This window comes from Oncorhynchus keta, chromosome 28, assembly GCF_023373465.1.
Source record: "Oncorhynchus keta strain PuntledgeMale-10-30-2019 chromosome 28, Oket_V2, whole genome shotgun sequence".
NCBI classification, from domain to species: domain Eukaryota; kingdom Metazoa; phylum Chordata; class Actinopteri; order Salmoniformes; family Salmonidae; genus Oncorhynchus; species Oncorhynchus keta.
This window is the reverse complement of record NC_068448.1, coordinates 6,945,038-6,958,695: the sequence shown is the minus strand read 5'-3', so window position 1 is coordinate 6,958,695 and position 13,658 is coordinate 6,945,038. Positions and strand designations below refer to the sequence as shown.

The following is a 13,658-nucleotide window of genomic DNA, read 5'->3' as shown; positions in this document are numbered from 1 at the left end:
CTCCAACCCCTCTCTCTCTCCACTCCCCTCTCTCTCTCTCCAGGGGTCTCTCTCTCTCTCCACCCCCTCTCTCTCTCTCTCTCTCCCTCTCCCTCTCTCTCTAGTCTCCACCCCCTCTCCCCCTCTCTCTCCACCCCCTCTCTCCCCCCCCTCTCCCCCCCTCTCTCCCACCCCCCCTCTCTCTCCACCCCCCTGGGGATCTCTCTCTCTCTCTCCACCAGTGGGGGAGGGGTCTCTATCCACCCCCTCTCTCTATCTCTCTCCTCTCCCTCAGTCTCCACCCCCTCTCTCTCTCTTGACCCGCCATGTTTTGTCCACCCCTCTCTCTCTCTCTCCACCCCCTCTCTCTCTCTCTGCACCCCCTCTCTCTCTCTCCATTTCTGGACTCCACCCCCTGGGTCTCTCTCTCTCTCACCCCCTTTCTTCTCCACCCCCTTTTCTCCAGAAAATCTCTCTGAAATCCCCTCTCTCTTCTCCAGGCCCTGTCTCTCTCTCTCCACCCCCTCTCTCTCTCTCTCTCTCTCCTCTCCTCTCTCTCTCTCTCCACCCCCTTGGCCATTTTAATCATAGATGTAAACGTCTCTCCACCCCCTCCCCCCTCTCTCTCCACCCCCCTCTCTCTCCACCCCCTCTCTCTCCACCCCCTCTCTCTCCACCCCCTCTCTCTATCTCTCTCAGGAGAAGATGTTGGCTCTCCACCCCCCTGTCTCTCTCTCTCCAATCAGGAGAAGATGTTCCACCCCCTCTCTCTATCTCTCTCCTCAGGAGAAGATCTCTCTCTCTACCGAAAGAAGAGTGTATAGAATCAGGACAGCTTGTTTTTCTCCAGTTTAAAAACATTTTTGAATCAGCAGCACTGCCTTTTGTGTCATAATGTTTTTAATGAGAATAAGAATCAGATAAGATGTTGATGGATGAACACAGGGAATAAAATGACTGAAGATCTTTGTCACGCACGATGCAAACGCACGCACGCACGCACACGCACAAGATGTTGGCCTCAGATGTTGACATTCTGTCTGTGACACTGTTGGCTCGATGTCTTATGAGGCTCCACTTAATGTCCATTTTGTATCCGAAGGAATTATTTGAAATATTGAAAACGGCAGTTGGTATATGAGTCTTTGTTGTTCTTACTGCTTGTGTGTTTTAACTTGCATATAGAATCAGGAGAGATGTTGGCCCTGAATGTAAACATGGAACTATAAATATGTAATGTAGAATTTCTCGGGAGACAAGACGAGACTAGACACTGCATCAGATGATGTTAACCCAGCCATCTACTCACTGCTCAGGGAGAAGGCATTGTGATGGGCTGCTGGAATAGATGTGGAATCAGCTGTCCCAGATGCATGCTGGGGAATGGAGAGCGTTGACTGTACTGCTTGTATCTTTTCATTACCTGTGCTTAACGGTGGCCAACTTGAATCAGAGTCATGTGGTAAACAGAGGAGCTGTGAAATCCTGGAGGTGGGGGAGGGGGGGCATATAGAATCAGTGAGAGATGCCGGCCCAGATGTAAATTAGGCAACAAACCAAAATATAACTGAACTGAAACAGCAGGACTACCTGATGTGGTCCACGTTTAGAATCAGTAGATGTCTGCCCCAATGAATACAACCCTGGTAGAACAGCAAAGAGGGGACTCTCGGAGTGTTTACCCTCACACTGCTGAAGATTTGGTCACACAAACCTACATAAATCAGGCTAATGTTGTGAACTGAAACATGCCAGCGATGTTGGCGTTTTCTCACTTAAATGGTGAGATGGGCTAGATGCTTGGTTAGAATGCATCTGTTCGTTGTGTTTGTATAGATGGAGGGAGAAGAGTTTGGTTTCTGCTCTATTTCTGAAAGATGTTGGTTTGAAATGTAAACTCGATAGGGAGTCAAGATGCATGTCACGGATGTGAGTACGTCGGTGAAGGAGAGGGACTGTTGGGATCAGATGGGAGGGGTCTTTAGAATGGGCTGGGGAAGAGTTTACCAGCCCTCTGGTAGATTACAGAGGAGGGGTCTCTAGTCTGGGAACAGTGGGGAGGGGTCTCTAGTCTGGGAACAGTGGGGAGGGTCTCTAGTCTGGGAACAGTGGGGAGGGTCTCTAGTCTCTGGGCTGGGTACAGATGGGGAGGGGTCTCTAGTGTGGGAACAGTGGGGAGGGTCTCTAGTCTCTAGTCTGGGAACAGTGGGAGGGGTCTCTAGTCTGGGAACAGTGGGGAGGGGTCTCTATGTCTGGGAACAGTGGGGAGGGTCTCTAGTCTGGGAACAGTGGGAGGGGTCTCTAGATCTCTGGGCTGGGAATCAGGGGGAGGGGTCTCTAGTAAACTGGGAACAGTGGGGAGGGTCTCAGAGTCTCTGGTCTGGGAACAGATGGGGAGGGGTCTCTAGTCTGGGAACATGTGGGAGGGGTCTCTAGTCTGGGAACAGTGGGGATGGGTCTCTAGTCTGGGAACAGTGGGGAGGGTCTCTAGTCTCTGGGCTGGGAATCAGTGGGGATGGGGATCTCTAGTCTGGGAACAGTGGGGAGGGTCTCTAGTCTGGGAACAGTGGGGAGGGGTCTCTGGTCTCTGGGCTGGGAACAGTGGGGAGGGGTCTCTAGTCTGGGAACAGTGGGGAGGGGTCTCTAGTCTGGGAACAGTGGGGAGGGGTCTCTGGATGGGAACAGTGGGGAATCAGGGAAGATGTCCTTTTGAAAGGAGACACGCAACATGTTTTTGTAGCACAAGAAATTACCTCCACACACAACTAGCTATTGATCTGCAGCGTTGCCTCTCTGTCGTGTCCATTTTGGACAATGGGGTGGGTTATTGCTTTCAGATTATTTTTATTTTTGAGAAAAGAAATGAAATCACCTATTTTAAGGCATGTCTGTCGGGTGCAGCTTTGTTTTTGTATTTGGCTGGGGGGATTTGGTCTCATTTTAATCATAGGATTTAGGGTATGGACACAGATGTTTCCTGGCTGAGAGTACTGAGCACCTCTGAGAAGAGTGCTGGCCATAACATGTAAACGTACATATAGAATCAGAAGATGTTGGCCTCAGATGTAAACGTACATATAGAATCAGGAGAAGATGTTGGTCTCAGATGTAAACGTACATATAGAATCAGGAGAAGATGTTGGCCTCAGATGTAAACGTACATATAGAATCAGGAGAAGATGTTGGCCTCAGATGTAAACGTACATATAGAATCAGAAGATGTTGGTCTCAGATGTAAACGTACATATAGAATCAGAAGATGTTGGCCTCAGATGTAAACGCATATAGAATCAGGAGAAGATGTTGGCCTCAGATGTAAACGTACATATAGAATCAGGAGAAGATGTTGGTCTCAGATGTAAATGTACATATAGAATCAGGAGAAGATGTTGGTCTCAGATGTAAACGCATATAGAATCAGGAGAAGATGTTGGTCTCAGATGTAAACGTACATATAGAATCAGGAGAAGATGTTGGTCTCAGATGTAAACGTACATATAGAATCAGGAGAAGATGTTGGCCTCAGATGTAAACGTACATATAGAATCAGGAGAAGATGTTGGCCTCAGATGTAAACGTATATATAGAATCAGTAGAAGATGTTGGCCTCAGATGTAAACGTACATATAGAATCAGGAGAAGATGTTGGCCTCAGATGTAAACGTACATATAGAATCAGGAGAAGATGTTGGTCTCAGATGTAAATGTACATATAGAATCAGGAGAAGATGTTGGCCTCAGATGTAAACGCATATATAGAATCAGGAGAAGATGTTGGCCTCAGATGTAAACGTATATATAGAATCAGTAGAAGATGTTGGTCTCAGATGTAAACGTACATATAGAATCAGGAGAAGATGTTGGCCTCAGATGTAAACGTACATATAGAATCAGGAGAAGATGTTGGTCTCAGATGTAAACGTACATATAGAATCAGTAGATGTTGGTCTCAGATGTAAACGTACATATAGAATCAGGAGAAGATGTTGGTCTCAGATGTAAACGTACATATAGAATCAGTAGATGTTGGTCTCAGATGTAAACGTACATATAGAATCAGGAGAAGATGTTGGTCTCAGATGTAAACGTACATATAGAATCAGGAGAAGATGTTGGTCTCAGATGTAAACGTACATATAGAATCAGGAGAAGATGTTGGTCTCAGATGTAAACGTACATATAGAATCAGGAGAAGATGTTGGTCTCAGATGTAAACGCATATAGAATCAGGAGAAGATGTTGGTCTCAGATGTAAACGCATATAGAATCAGGAGAAGATGTTGGTCTCAGATGTAAACGTACATATAGAATCAGGAGAAGATGTTGGTCTCAGATGTAAACGCATATATAGAATCAGGAAGATGTTGGCCTCAGATGTAAACGCATATAGAATCAGGAGAAGATGTTGGTCTCAGATGTAAACGCATATAGAATCAGGAGAAGATGTTGGTCTCAGATGTAAACGTACATATAGAATCAGGAGAAGATGTTGGTCTCAGATGTAAACGTACATATAGAATCAGGAGTAGATGTTGGCCTCAGATGTAAACGTACATATAGAATCAGTAGAAGATGTTGGTCTCAGATGTAAACGTACATATAGAATCAGAAGATGTTGTTCTCAGATGTAAACGTACATATAGAATCAGGAGAAGATGTTGGTCTCAGATGTAAACGTACATATAGAATCAGGAGTAGATGTTGGCCTCAGATGTAAACGTACATATAGAATCAGTAGAAGATGTTGGTCTCAGATGTAAACGTACATATAGAATCAGGAGAAGATGTTGGCCTCAGATGTAAACGTACATATAGAATCAGGAGATGTTGGCCTCAGATGTCAACGTACATATAGAATCAGGAGAAGATGTTGGCCTCAGATGTAAACGCATATAGAATCAGTAGATGTTGGCCTCAGATGTAAACGTACATATAGAATCAGTAGAAGATGTTGGTCTCAGATGTAAACGTACATATAGAATCAGTAGATGTTGGTCTCAGATGTAAACGTACATATAGAATCAGTAGAAGATGTTGGTCTCAGATGTAAACGTACATATAGAATCAGGAGAAGATGTTGTTCTCAGATGTAAACGTACATATAGAATCAGGAGAAGATGTTGGTCTCAGATGTTCCCCAGTAGGAGGTGCAAATGGCTTTTCTCCTTTACATTGTGATGACAAACAGGATTTGTTATTGATATGTTTTTATTTTATTTTAATTTTCAACAACATCAAAGCAAAACATTGAATCCCTTGGAAGACGGGCAGAGGAACACTTATATTTGATGAATTATTGTATTAAATCAAACCAAATGGCCTTGACTGCCGAACATTACGGTTGGACTTGTCGATGGCAACTCAGCATTTTAGAAACATTTCTGTCTTCTTGCCACTCGGAACGGGCTGGAGAGTCTAATTAATGTATTATCTACAAATGCAAATGAGGGAGAATAGGCATTAAGCCAGAGAGCCGCACACACAGGTTCCTAACATTACCTTCCGTGTATTTCACATCTCTTCTCTCTCTCTCATCTCCATGGTTTTTAATTTTTTTTTAACGCTGATCATTAATCAAACACCAATATTGTAATCCCCTACTTCATATCCCCACCACGTTCATTATAATACATCTTAACAGTTAACACGTAGGCTGTGAGTGGATGGCAGATGCATTCACACCTGTATATATGGTTTAACAATAGTTTCTTTGTATTCAGTGTGTTCGTATTGATTAAGCAGGGCCGTAATGTGAAGGCGGGGGATTGATTGGTGCGCTGCTGTGTGTAGCAGCGAGAGGCTCGTCAGTATCATTGCCATGTTAGTGAACGTTTGATCTTGCCCGGTAGTGATACATCACATACTGGGTGGTTGGTTGTACAGTACGTTTTGTTTTGCCGTTGTTTTTTTGTAGTGGTTCTTCTATAACACCATAATCCCCAACGGGGTACTATCAGAAATCATCAACCTAAACGTACCCGGGATCGTTCCTCGTCTCTCCTTTGTCCCCGACTCGACCGTCGATCATTAGAATCCAGCTCATGTTTTAGTTTTGCTCGGTGTTTTAGTGTTGAGGGGGTGGGGGGGCTCTTAAACTAGTGTCTGGTTAAATAAAGACTAGCTCAGCCATGTGGATGCGTCTGTTGAACAGCTGAAGGGTGCTCCAGCCTACGGAGAGACGGAACGTGTAATGTGTGCATATGAAAGGGGAGCGAGGAGGAGGAGGAGGGAGAGTGTGTGTGGAAAAAGGAAGCAGAGTCTGTGAACGAACGGAGAACTCACTGATCCCCTGCAACCGGAGCACTCGATACAAACAATATACTTTTTTTTTGTTCATACGCAAGATATCAAGAAGCTACACCACCGCGAAAAAAACCCCAGGGAAAACGGAGGCAACCGTGTGTTTTCGGGAACGGCTGCCTCGGAGATTATTACGTGATTACACGAGCAAAAGTGAGCCCAGGCAGGGCCGTCTTTTGTTGAGGCAAGTGGTCGTTCGCCTGTGTAGCAGGCAGGCAGGCAGCTGAAGGATAAAGTGTCTGCCTGATTATTGTTTCAAGCCTCTGGTTTCTTGGATCTGGCCCAGGACACGGGGTTTTATTCGACGGGGTCATCCTTGGTGAGGACTGAAGTAGTTTGTGGCGGTTACTTTGGAACTGTACAGTCATCAGACTGGCGGGTGAGTAGCTGAATACAACACAAGAAAAAAGAAACGTGGAGGGGTTGGAGGAGGAGGGGGGGGATAGGGGGGTTGAAGGAGGAGGGGAGGGGGGGGTTGGAGTAGGAGTAGGAGGGGGTTGAAGGAGGGGGTTGAAGGAGGGGGGTAAAGACATTGAATGTTGGGCGAGTTTAGGAGATATAAAAAAAACACCAGTTCTATTTATTTGGTCGTTGTTTTACTGCAGGTGTTGGTTGCCATTTACGATAACACACAGTTGAAGTAGCTGGAAAGGAAGCGTGTGTGACCTCGAGTCAAATGTTTCTGTATGTTGTAACGAGTTGGAACTTCCCACTGAACACCCTGGAGACAACAGACATGCTCAGGATCCCCCAGGACTGTTCTTTATACGGCTTTTAAGCTTTCACATTATTAGTAAAACAAATGGCTACTATTATTATTATTATTATTATTAGGTTTACTTCGTCCAACTGATATGTAGGGAACTTTTTAAAGTTTTTCAACCAACTACTAATCATATTAGTATTGACGTTTTCACAATGATCCCGTTTTGTGTACAAACACACTGTGTGAAGAACAAGTGAAACTATTACTATAATAAGCAAAGGGCCTACGGTTCTTTGAGGAGTAGGTGGAATCTCCTAACAGGCCTAACTGTTGATGTGAAGTTTCCCCAGCTTCCAGTGAACTGTAAAGGTAGTGGTTTAGTTGTATCAGCTGCTTTACCAGTTACATACTAAGGTGGGTAGTGATTTATTTCCCTGTACGGGGAGATTTAGTTTGCAGCTTTGTGTACATTAAAACATATCATCAAGCACACAAAAGACGAGACATTTGAGAACATGATAGGTGTGATTCAGAGGCTTTCCTAGTCCAATAAGAGTCTAGTAAGTCGCTCTGGATAAGAGCGTCTGCTAAATGACTTAAATGTAAATGTAAATGTAGCTTTACTCTGTATAGTCCAATGATGTGACACTTTACAGGTCAATTGGCTCTGGGAGGCAAAACGGCCAAATATTCCCACTAAACGTGAATCGATTCTCAATTGCGATACTGTTCTTGAAACAACATAAAAACCCTCTACTTTTAATATCATGTCAAAAAATAATTTCACAAATCCAAAATACCACTTACTGTGTGCGCTGTTATAACAGCTTTTAACTCTGTTGTAGCCAACAGTATGTTTCAGTAACAACAGGTTTGTATTTCTGGGTCTCTTTCTGTGTTTACACACAGGTGTTCAGAGACACAGATGGCTAATTAACACAGGTAGTCCACACTGTCTTCAGTTTACACACAGGTGTTCAGAGACACAGATGGCTAATTAACACAGGTAGTCTACACTGTCTTCAGTTTACACACAGGTGTTCAGAGACACAGATGGCTAATTAACACAGGTAGTCCACACTGTCTTCAGTTTACACACAGGTGTTCAGAGACACAGATGGCTAATTAACACAGGTAGTCCACACTGTCTTCAGTTTACACACAGGTGTTCAGAGACACAGGTGGCTAATTAACACAGGTGGTCCACTCTGTCTTCAGTCTGTTTTCCGTAAACAAGCGGGAAGCCAAACCCTTATAACTGTGTTTTTATTTAACCTTTTGTTTCATTGAAAGATAAGATCCTTTTTCTTTCCGAAACCGAATCGCAAATCAGCGTCTTGTCAAAACTCCCCCGTACAGAAGACGCCTTCGTCCAATTATTCCTGTGTAATGGAATGGAGTCGTGATCAAGGGTTAAGGAGATTCATAATGGTTTAACTGGTGAAGATGGACCAGTACATTAGACTCACTCACAGCAGCCCCCCCTCCAGACTGTGACCTGTGTGGCCCCCCAGCACATGCAGCTCTTTCTCCCTCCAGACTGTGACCTGTGTGGCCCCCCCCAGCACATGCAGTTCTTTCTCCCTCCAGACTGTGACCTGTGTGCCCCCCAGCACTTGCAGCTCTTTCTCCCTCCAGACTGTGACCTGTGTGGTCCCCCCCAGCACTTGCAGCTCTGTCTTCCTCCAGACTGTGTGGCCCCCAGCACATGTAGCTCTCTCCTTGCTGTAGGGCAGAGAAAGAGAAGTGGGGGTGGGGCCTAGCCTGGGATTTGAACCAGAGTATTAGGTCAGGCCCTAAACAACAGTACTTGTATTGTTATCTGGGGCGTAATCATTCGTCCAAACTTTAGTAAACTGAAAATGTTTTGCTACCAAAAAAAAAAAAATGTTTTTTATTGGACAGATTCACGTAGGTCCCCTCCCTGTTTTGCTTCCTAGCGAATCACACCACTGATGTCGGTCATTAGAATGTAGGGGAAATGATTAAACATTTAGGATTCGAACATCAGCCTTCGTCAACGGATTTGAACCAGACAACGGCGGTATTTCTCTCGTCCTGTCGTAGACGGCAGTCATCTTATCTGGTGGTTATGTATAGGCCAGGCCTACTCGGAAGAGGAAGTGATTGTTTACTTAAAGCACTGAAACTGGTCATACTGTACACATACATGTGACTAGAGTGAAGTCAGTAGATTGAACCTCCAGGCTATTTGGATAACCTGAATGACTACGCCTCATAGTATAAAGATTGATTTTAGATTTTGTTATTAATCAAATTAAGAAACGGAAGGAGCTTTGTCCGCCATTTTGTCTAGAAATCACGGTCTCATAAGTCATTTGTTTAAATGTTGCTGTTTTTTGTTGTTGTTATCCATATGACCTCTAATGTTAATGAGGTAGTCTAGGAGATGGTCTTGGCAGTGTGTCCATATGACCTCTAATGTTAATGAGGTAGTCTAGGAGATGGTCTTGGCAGTGTGTCCATATGACCTCTAATGTTAATGAGGTAGTCTAGGAGATGGTCTTGGCAGTGTGTCCATATGACCTCTAATGTTAATGAGGTAGTCTAGGAGATGGTCTTGGCAGTGTGTCCATATGACCTCTAATGTTAATGAGGTAGTCTAGGAGATGGTCTTGGCAGTGTGTCCATATGACCTCTAATGTTAATGAGGTAGTCTAGGAGATGGTCTTGGCAGTGTGTCCATATGACCTCTAATGTTAATGAGGTAGTCTAGGAGATGGTCTTGGCAGTTTGTCCATATGACCTCTAATGTTAATGAGGTAGTCTAGGAGATGGTCTTGGCAGTGTGTCCATATGACCTCTAATGTTAATGAGGTAGTCTAGGAGATGGTCTTGGCAGTGTGTCCATATGACCTCTAATGTTAATGAGGTAGTCTAGGAGATGGTCTTGGCAGTGTGTCCATATGACCTCTAATGTTAATGAGGTAGTCTAGGAGATGGTCTTGGCAGTGTGTCCATATGACCTCTAATGTTAATGAGGTAGTCTAGGAGATGGTCTTGGCAGTGTGCCCATATGACCTCTTAATGTTAATGAGGTAGTCTAGGAGATGGTCTTGGCAGTGTGTCCATATGACCTCTAATGTTAATGAGGTAGTCTAGGAGATGGTCTTGGCAGTGTGCCCATATGACCTCTTAATGTTAATGAGGTAGTCTAGGAGATGGTCTTGGCAGTGTGTCCATATGACCTCTTAATGTTAATGAGGTAGTCTAGGAGATGGTCTTGGCAGTGTGTCCATATGAACTCTGTAATGTTAATGATTTCATAGTTAATCTAGTAGTAGATGGTCTTGGCAGTGTGTCTCCAGGCACACAGTGTTTCCTGTGGTACGGCAAGTCACATTGTCGGTCTGTGTCCCCTTGTTAGCCTGCTAACTGAGCAGTGACCTCTAGCAGCCTCAGTCTAGCTGAATGATTCTGATGTGATTCTTCCCCTGGAGAGGGAGGAGGAGAGCCCTAATGGGACCCTATTCCCTACATAGGCCCTGGTCAAAAGTAGTGCACTATTTGCCTCTGGCCAAAAGTAGTGCACTATATTGGGCCCCTCAAACTCAACTCTTGACCTCCAAAGCAAGTTCCACTGTGTTTTCTCTCTGTCTCTCTCTCTGTCTCTCTCTCTGTCTCTCTCTCTCTCTGTCTCTCTGTCTCTCTGTCTCTCTCTGTCTCTCTCTCTGTCTCTCTCTGTCTCTCTCTCTGTCTCTCTCTGTCTCTCTCTCTGTCTCTCTCTCTGTCTCTCTCTCTGTCTCTCTCTCTGTCTCTCTCTCTGTCTCTCTCTCTCTGTCTCTCTCTGTCTCTCTCTCTGTCTCTCTCTCTGTCTCTCTCTCTGTCTCTCTCTCTGTCTCTCTCTCTGTCTCTCTCTCTGTCTCTCTCTCTGTCTCTGCATTGTTCCCTCACCCGAATTAGGAACTGATATGTAGACCTGTGACACCAGGTGGGTGTTAATTAATGATCAGGTAGAACGGAAAAGCAGCAGGCTCCAGACCTGATGGAGGGAACAGGGGGCCATTTGGGAAACACCCACTGCTTGGATAACTAACGCCTAGCACAAGGGATAAAGTCTACCAAGTACACTTCCTGTATTGTATTTGGTACACATGAACATTTTTTTATTTATTTGTAGCTTTTTGGTGGCACCTGTGGTGGGATTTACCAAGTGTAAAATGATGTGTCTGTTGATCTGTGTTTAACTATCTTGAGTTCAAAGGGACATAGATGACTGACAGAAGTTACCCACAGTCCTTAGTCCCCCCCCTCCTTTACTGCAGCACTACACTACCCTTGTGTACAAGCTCCTCCATTAAGACCATTTCCTCTCTAATTCAATTGAGTGTAGTGAAACTAACCGGATGAGGCCTGACCTCTGGGGACAACATGGAGGGTTCAAAGTAGGGCGATATGGCCGAAATAATCCAAACTTATAGGCGATTTACAAGATCTAATTAAAAGAATAAAAATAAAAGTTGTCTCTAAGCTTTGTACCATTTTTAAAGGTCAGGAACACTGTCTTTCAAACAGTCGCAAATAATTGAATGAATTCAGGGCTTGTAAAATTATACCTAGGCTAAATATAAGCCTTCCACAACCAGAAGACCCACTAACTATGAGTATTATTTTATCAAAATGTAATGTATTTAAAATAAAAACAGATACCTTATTGACAAGTATTCGTACGCTTTGCTATGAGACTCGAAATTGATCTCTGCGGCATCCTGTTTCCGTTGATCATCAAAATACCATCTCTGCAGCACTCCACCAATCAGGCTTTTATGGTAGAGTGGCCAGACGGAAGACACTCCTCAGTAAAAGGCACGTGACAGCCCACTTGGAGTTTGCCAAAAGGCACCTAAAGGACTCTCAGACCATGAGAAACAAGATTCTCTGGTCTGATGAAACCAAGATTGTACTATTTGGCCTGAATGCCAAGCGTCATGTCTGGAATGCTACACACATTTTCCAGAATCAATGTTTAATTGATACTCCTTTTTTAGTTGCGTCTGCTCTGTGGGCAGTTCCATTTTTCTAACAATACACTTTTAAACTTCTTTATTACGGTAAAAATAATGTCTCAATGTGTTTGGTGTTCATATGAACGGTTCTTGTTGAACCAGACCTCAAATGCAAATAGCTAGTTGAAACCTCTTGTCAGAGCAATAAGTGATTTCTGTTGTGTGAGTGGCAGGGGGATGGGCCTGGTGTGTGTGTGTGTGTGTGTGTGTGTGTGTGTGTATGCAGAGAGGAAGAGACTAAGTGAGAGGTTTCACTCTCGCCAAAATAAGTCCAATGTGTCATCTGCTTTTCTCGCCTTTGGGACAACGGGCGGTATACAGATCTCTGGTGTAAATGGGAAGGTGTACACAGCACCGAAGGAGACGAGACCGAGACGACACGAGAACCAGCGGACATAAACGCTCATAAATAAATACATGTGATTCTTCATATACAGGCATTTTGTATATATCGAGCAAAGACATACATTCAAATTAATTCTATATATTTCCCTGCCCTAGTTGAAAATGTTTTCTTCTCAGAAACCCAAGCGGTGTTAACACACATTTTAGAGGTGTCACAGTCTGCTCTATGTGTGTGTGTTAAACAGTGTGGCAATTGTTTTATGGTCGTTGGATTGTACCTATATATATTTATATATTTCTTTCTTTGTTTGTTTGTTTAAACTATGCTGACTTGTCTATTCTCATAGCAACACCTACAGCTTCAGTAAGCACATTCCCAGTAACAACACCTCTTACCATAAACAGAGTTTATGGACCTCGTCGTCTAGACATTCACGCACATCCAGACACACAGAGAGAAAAGAGGTTCCTCGTGAAGTGGGTTGCTATAACGGCTTGGTTCACTAACAGCTGGGAGGCAGCTAGATGAACATTGACAGGGCGTTAGAGTAACGTTATTTAACCCATGAGAGTCTTAAGCTATATGGAATTGTTTTAAGAAGGTCATACCAAAGGACTTTTAAGACCCCTTGAAGTATCAAACATTTGGTAATTTTGGGGGGGATTTATTTCATGTTACAAAAAAAGTGGGGGCCATACCGCTATTAGCCCATACAAACGCTTTGAATAACAGATTCACTACATGGAACAGTCCATGTATATATATATACTTTCGCAAGTATTTTCAGCTGGTACCGAGGGACCTTCTGACGAGTCTTGTGAGGCCTGTGGGTGTACTAGAGCAAAACAACTGACATGGACCTGTTTGTTTACTGTGTGGAGCCCAAAACGGTTGTGAAACTACAGACAGAAGTTGGTAGATGGGCTGTACCGACTTCAGACAAGTCCCAAGATGCATGGGGGTGGGGTTCGTAGAGCAAAAACAGAGAACATCTAATTGTAGGTGCTACAGAGGATTTTGTCAGGATGTCTCTCATGGTCTGACAAACACCGTTCTAGCTCTGCCACCTTTCACCCCAGACGCAGACAAACACCGTTCTAGCTCTTTCACCCCGGACGCAGACAAACACCGTTCTAGCTCTGTCACCTTTCACCCCAGACGCAGACAAACACCGTTCTAGCTCTGTCACCTTTCACCCCAGACGCAGACAAACACTGTTCTAGCTCTGTCACCTTTCACCCCAGACGCAGATGTGGCGGATTGAGACCCATCTAAATGCAGATATCTCTAGTTTTATACA

General features: G+C 44.2%; 1 protein-coding gene across 7 annotated transcripts in view; it reads left to right on the top strand.

Moving 5' to 3' along the window:
- Positions 1 to 13,658, top strand: part of LOC118377891 (arginine-glutamic acid dipeptide repeats protein-like) — a 670,308-nt gene that overhangs the window by 102,405 nt on the left and 554,245 nt on the right. For 3 of the 7 annotated variants that reach the window (XM_052484573.1, XM_052484578.1, XM_052484577.1), the window contains exon 1: positions 5,726 to 6,658. The exons of 3 other annotated variants lie outside the window; for them this stretch is intronic. The gene's annotated coding sequence lies outside the window, so the exon portion shown is untranslated. Of the gene's footprint in view, positions 1 to 5,724; positions 6,659 to 13,658 lie in introns of those variants that run through there. One more of the 7 variants, XM_052484572.1, reaches the window with a different exon arrangement.